Source organism: Lathyrus oleraceus, chromosome 2 (genome assembly GCF_024323335.1).
Source record: "Lathyrus oleraceus cultivar Zhongwan6 chromosome 2, CAAS_Psat_ZW6_1.0, whole genome shotgun sequence".
Taxonomy (NCBI): domain Eukaryota; kingdom Viridiplantae; phylum Streptophyta; class Magnoliopsida; order Fabales; family Fabaceae; genus Lathyrus; species Lathyrus oleraceus.
Window position 1 is genome coordinate 477,237,634 of NC_066580.1, and position 7,354 is coordinate 477,244,987.

The window sequence follows — 7,354 nt, forward strand, 5'->3', positions numbered from 1 at the left end:
GACAACCCACAAATTAATTTGTTATTTTATTATTCTATTATTATCATTTCCCTATTTCTTTCTTAATTATTCTTTTAATTTCTGTTTAGTATTCATTCTTGATTTATTTAAAAAGAAAAAAAAAATTATAATAATATTTTTTCCTTCTTTCGGCATTTGGCCAAATCCTGACTTAAACTCATGTTTTCTTTTCTCTAGCTAACACTAACCAGATGGGACATTTTGATCGTATGGGTATCAAGTTCAGAGGAATGGCTCAGAAACAAAAGTTTGAAGAATTAGCCGCTAGAGAGATGCTACCTAGTTTATATGCTGATGATTGGGCTATGACTGCCCTTGGACTGAGACAGAGTGTCCTGTATTTGCTGAGTCAGATAGGATGGGAGACATCCCCTATCCTGAGACATTTCACCACCTACCGGAGACTCACACTAGAATTCCTTAGTTCATTAATCTATCTACCCAGCCATGGAAAAGGAATTAGCAGAGGTTTTATCCAGTTCAGAATGTTCAATATGGAGTACCAATTTAATATTAGAGACTTTACCAACCTTTTGGGTTTTCCTACCTCCTTTGATACATTCACTGTAAACCAGGAAGAACTTTTTGAATATAGAGAGCTTGAACACTTTTGGGGTAAGCTGACTGGAAATGATGAGCCCGAAGAACATGAATTCCTCTCTGGAAACATACATAACCCGGCTTTTCGCTATTTCCATAAGATCCTGACCCACACTTTATTTGGGAAGAAGCCAAATAGTACTTCAGTTTCACGTGATGAACTCTTCATCATATTTTGTGCTTCCCAGAACCGTCCAGTAAACGGTGCTACTTTTATGTTAGCTAATTTGGACCACCTTATCCAGGATGAGCGAGCACCCATTAGAATAGGCGGTTTGATAACTATGATAGGTAATGCTATTGGATTACGTCAGCCTATGCTTGACCTTAACCCTTTTTGTGGCATTACTACTATGAGTATACCTTTCCTCTTCAACACTATGTTTATAGCAAACATAGGGTCTGATGAGTTTGAGCTTATTATTGATAACCAGGTTCTCTGCCTATTCACCATGCCCGATCCTAGGACTAGTGTTCATAACCAAAGGAACTGGCTCTATAACCTGAATGAAACCCCAACTCCTGCTGGATCCACTGAATCCATCCAGGATTATGAGATTTGTGATGACTATGAGAATTATGTTGACCAGATCTCCCTTGCTGAGTCTGACCCTCAGACACCATCCGGCTATCATGATATTGACCCCCCTCCTCAGCCTGTTCCGACCGAAGAATCAGCCATACCTGACCTCCGGCATCATATGCCCGGAACTGATTATAACACCGCCATTGAAGCTTTGATGTCAGAACAAGACGCCCTTAGAGGAGAATTTACTAACATGAGAGATGAAGTTCTAGGATACATGAGCAGCATGACGAATCAGTTTCACGAATTGCTACATCATGTTAACTCTTTTGCTCCTCCAGCCAGAGATCGTACAGAGGGATAGAGTTTAGTTATTTTCCTAAGTTATTTAGTTTTAAGTTAGATTTATTTATTAATGTTATTTGAATTCATGTTTATTTCTCTTTCATTTCATTGTTTTCCTTCCCTGTAATACATTATGATCATTTTTATTGAAGCTGTTTAGTTAATTTTATTATGCAATGGCTATTATGCTCTACTGTTGTTACCTATTATTATTATTATACAAAGCAAGTAAGCGTGCGCAATAAATTAAATTGCAGACTAAACTGATCATAAACAGAATGAAACATTAAAATACGCTACCAAAGTAATTCTGTGAAGCGCCACTAAGCCTTTCCAAAAAGGAAATGTGACGAGCGTCACACTACCCATAACGGGCGGCACGCCTATTGCCTGTTACGAGCGTCACAGCCCTGTGACGAGCGTAACACTCCTCAGACTAGTGAACGTTAAGGAGCCGTTGGAGACGAACGTTACACTTTAACTTTTTATCTTCCCCATTCACTTTTCATTTAACCACACTTAATTACTTTTCAACCACTTTTTCTTTCCACCTTCCAAATTCTTCTCCTATAAATACCCACCAAACCTTCCTTCATTCACCGCAAAACAATTCTCTCATATCAAATACATTTCTTTTTCTTTCCAAATCATCCCTTCAAAAATTCATCACAATGGCGGGAAATCAGAATTTCGGAAATATCATCTTCCGATCCGTAGATGACGATTATCAGAGGGAGCAATTCGAGCGTTTCCAACAGCGAGGCGTCGCCTCCACCAGGTACCCCGATTTACCTTGTTTACAACAATTAGGCCTACTCCAAGGTATCGAATGGATGCTCCGTCAAGCCAACTTAACCTTCCTTTGCACTCATAACCAACCCACCTACCCATCCCTAACCTTAGAATTCTTAAGTTCATATGACTACACCACTCCCGCCGGTGAAGACGAATTTCTAACCGGTACGGCAACCTTCCGTATGTTTAACACCGAGTACTCTCTAACCCAACACCAATTGAGTACCATGCTACAATTTCCCACAGAAGGTCTGCTGCATGCCAGAATCCCTCCAACCTCAAACTGGAACACAGTTGGTGTTTTCGGCCTTTTTAAGAAAATTTCCGGTATAGAAACCTACAACTGGGAAGAGCTCCTTCTCTCCCATATACATAACCCCACTATCCGGTACTTTATCCGCATCTTGCAAAACACAATTTTTGGAAGGCCAAACAACAGCAAGGTCAACTCAAAGGAGCTATTTTTCTTCCAGTGCGTCTTCGCACCAGATACTCAGGTAAACGCCGCCTCCTTTCTCTTTCATCATATCCGCACCTTATGTGCTAGAGGCAGGCAACCTTTTATAATTGGTGGATTAATCACCACCATCGCACTTGGCCTAAACCTAGGGGATAAACTCCAAACTTTAGAATCCCTACCTCCCCTATCTATGGATACCAGCTACTGTCGATCCAGCCGCTTGATTAAGAACAGAGTAGGCGGAGGATATTATCTTATGGTAAACAACCAGGCAGTCCCAAGCGTTGTTCTACCAAATACTGGCCTCACTGATGTCACAAACCCCAACCGCCACCTCTATGATCTAAACACTCCTGAAACCACCGAGCCTTCACAAACAAACCCGCAAACAGATGAGTTTGAAGAAATGGAACAAGGTGATCATCCGCCTACACAACAGTCAGTCCCGCTCAACCCTTCCGGCAATACAACTTGCCCATCCTCCCAACGTCGTCGACGAAGAAGGCCTGCAACCAACGACGACATTATGGATGCTATCGATGGAATGCAGGCACAGAATGTCGAGATGCTGCAGATGATGCATCAAATGCAACAGCAACAGGACGCTAGGAATGCCATAGTCGACCAGCGGTTTACTGAGTTGTTCAGCAGGTTCGACAACTTAGACTTACGTCAGAGATCACCAGGTCCAAGAACCAGAGGCGGAAGACAACCTTAGTTGTAGTTTCTTTTTCCTTTCCATCTTGTATTTCATTTCCTTAAAACATTGGGGACAATGTTTAATTTAAGTATGGGGGGGTAAACTTGTTCCTTCCATTTCCATTCTTCAAGTATGTTATTTTCCCTTTCATTGTTATTTCCCTTTTCATTGTTATTTCCCTTCCTTATTATTTAATATTTTGTTTCAAAAAAAAAAAAAAAAAAAAAAAATTATAATTTTAAGTTAAGCCCCTAGTGTGAAATATTTCTATTATCTATTCCCCTCAATTTTCTTGAGCCATAACAAAAATTTAACACACCCAATAAGTATAAAGGTCGCTTATTTTATAAAACTTGAGTGAAATCAAGACAAAAATTATTACCATAACAACGCTCTAAGAACCTCAACATGTTAGATCAGGATAAGTACCTATTATACCAATCCCTTGAACTTTTAGTTTTATAGTAACCCCGAGTAGTTTATACGAGAAGTCAGCACCATCTTAATAGCAAACTACGTGGAGGACCGATGAATATAAGTGAATGATTCCCAAAGTAACATAAAAAATATATATATATCAGGAAATGCACTAATTAAGTTAGGTGATCCTTACCAGATCATTTAATCTAAAGGTTGCAGATCATACAAAAGCATAATATGAAAGATCCATTATGAGTTGGTTCAGCAGGTATCTGGTACTGAACTTGGTAGGGCGGACTACGGTCCGATCCCCCGCAATTTGCAATGGACTGAATAACGAAGTTATCCGACTTATGTACCAGAACTTCTAGCTAAAAGGGGATCAGAATCACTAACCGGTTACTCCACTATGTGCGCGAAAAGATAAAGGGCTTAATGTGATTTCGCTAGAATGAAAGCGGGTGAAATAAAAGTAAAGGAACTAGGATAGCTATAATGGCAGTACTTGAACTGATTTGCATAAGGTAGGGTTATCTAAGTTGTAACGGTAGTTGTTGATGTCAAGACTAAACTCAAAATTGCTTCAAAACAAAATCCATTTGCAACCTATTACGAATTGATGTGTGTTTTGAAACTTCGCCGGGCTAAATTTTTGAAAACGATTTCTATACTGAATTTTTGCTTGAGGACAAGCAAAGATCTAAGTATGGGGGAGTTTGATAACACGAAATTATATCATATTTTAGGACTTAATTCCATTAAATTCTATGACTATTTATTTCGGTTTACTGCATTTTATGAGATATTACGTGGTATTTTCTTCCTAATTGTCGCAGGTAGTCTATTTTGAAGAACAAGTGAAAATGGAAGAAAAGGAGGTGCAAAAAGGAGAGAAAAGGGACCAAATGCCAAAGCCCAGCCCAAAGCGCACAAGTCACCAACGCTGTGCCTGTGACGGACGTCACAGGGTGCGTGACGAGCGTCACGCAAAACAGCCTTGTGACGGACGTCACACATAGTGTGACGAGCGTCACACAATTCCACTACCTTTTTGGCGCAAGTAACGCCCTCAGAAAGACTTGAAGAAGAACGTTGAGAAGTTGGTCTCCTATATCCACGCCGTGCATGTAGCCACGTTGAAGAATGGGAGAAACGGAAAGCAGTTACCAACACTACTATAAATAGCCATCTCAAAAACCTAAAAGTCTCTCCGGTTTTTCCACGCTCATATTGCCGAAGCTCTGCCAAATTTTCTTTTCACGCTTTTGCTTATTTTTTCCTTTCCAGCAACTTAACATTGTTTATTTTATTTATTTCTTTTGCAAGTTCTGCATTCTTTTTCCCTTGCAAATTTATCTTTCCCTTTTTAGCATTTAGATATTTTTCGCATAATAGTTTCTACACCGGAAACTATTGTGCAACTTTTTATCGGATCTAACCTTACGTTAGATTCTAGTTCTATTTCCTTGGTTTAATTTATTATTTAATTGAAGAATCGAAGAACAAATCCTACCGGCTTGTGGTAGAGTGTTCAAGACTATTGTATTGCGCATTCAGGTTCTTTAATCATTATTTAATATTTTGTTTTATTATTTATCTATATTATCTGCCTGGAATGAGTCTGTTTATGCATGATATGTATTCTTGTTTATTTAGCATGTCTGGCTAATTCGCCTAGGTATCGGTATGTAAAGTAAGCAGAATAAGGGATCAAGACTGAGTCGGTCTATCTAAACTTAAAATTAAAATCAATCTTTTTACGGTCTCAACTTACAGGTTTAATAACAAGATTTTTTACAGAAGTAAAGGACATAAAGAAGTTAAAATCAATAGAGCGAGAGTTTGAGATTTTAACTGGACAGTGTAAGTTAGGCATTAATTCTAGATCAGGGCGAGAGCAAGTTTTAGAGTTAATTAAATTCTGACCTTTTCCAAAAAGTATTTTTAAAGATTGAATGTGAGGACGAGAGTTAAGCATTTGGATTTGATTATATAACCTAAGTCAACAGAGCGAGAGTTTGAGATAAGGGTGTTTAAAACGGTCAGTGTTTTCTTAAAAAGAGTTTCTGCAACTTTATTGTTTTCAAAATATGGTTTTTGACTTAATTATAAGTGACAGCTACATTAATATAAAATCATGGTTTATTCAACAGAGCGAGAGTTTGAGATAAAACCTTTAACCAATAAAGTTAACTGAAACGATTCATTTTAAAACCAAGAAACCGACAAAGACTTGATTCCCTAGTTTTGACGAACTACACACCGATATCCGTTTTATTAATATTTAATCTAGATCTTAGTTTAGCTCTTAGTTTTTCCCCAAACAATCAAACATTTTCACCTTAGATTTACGTAGTAACCTTAGATAACGGTATATCGATTCATAAGTCCCTGTGGGATCGATATCTTTTAAAACTACGCGATAGAACTGTGCACTTGCAGTTTGTATCCCATTCTCGACGCACACAGTCGAGCGATCAGACACAACAAGAACAACTGTCCCAATCGAGGAGCATCATCTGGGTCTTAAGCTTTTTGTAACATTGTATTTCTGTAACCTTCAATCATTATATATCATAAAGTTTTTGTTACAACGAGGTTCACAACAAACATCAGTACAAAATAAGCTATCTGAAAACAGAAATATTTCTAATTGATTACAACAATCAAATTGATATCATCTCGACCGAACATCATTTCCCTAGCATCCTTATCAGTCTTCATTCGCACCCAACCAAAGATAATTTTGAGTCTCTCAATACTTCTAATTTTTTCCCCTTCTAGTATTTTCCCATCTAACCAACGAACCAGCTCCCTATTCAGTTGATCGAACCTAGTGATGTTCCAGAACAACATCAGCATCTGAGGTTTGTCTCTCGCATAAATCACCTTTCTGTATCAGCGACGAACACCAAACATGATTGCCAAATGATTAATTGAGATGTGGAACAATGACTCATACAACGCATCTATTTATAACACAAAAATTTCATTTTACACGGAGGCGCCAATCCAATTGGCGCCTCATCTCAAGCTATACACAGGGGCGCCAATCCAATTGGCGCCTGCATTCAATTTTTAAAAATTTCTTTGGTTTCAATTTCCTTGAAAAAGTAGGTTATTTTTGTAAAAATTTCTAAATTACTTTGGTTTCAATTTATTTTTAGTGAAATTCAATTTTACATAATTAATTTATTAAAAATTAATTTTCATCCTTATTAAATTTTTTAATATACAATGTGGGATTTGACTTAAGAAACTTTTTCAAATTCATCTACCTATATTTGAATATTGACATAATATTCCAACAATCCCCCACTTGAATTTTAAAAAAAAGTGTTTCAAAAGTATCGTCAAACGTTTCTATGATTGCAAATAAACAAAGGTGTCTACAACTTGAGCATTTGCATAGCAAGTAGGATTTTGATTCAACAAGAGTAACACAATTGTGTTGAACTCTATCTCAGACATCAAACATGCATACAAC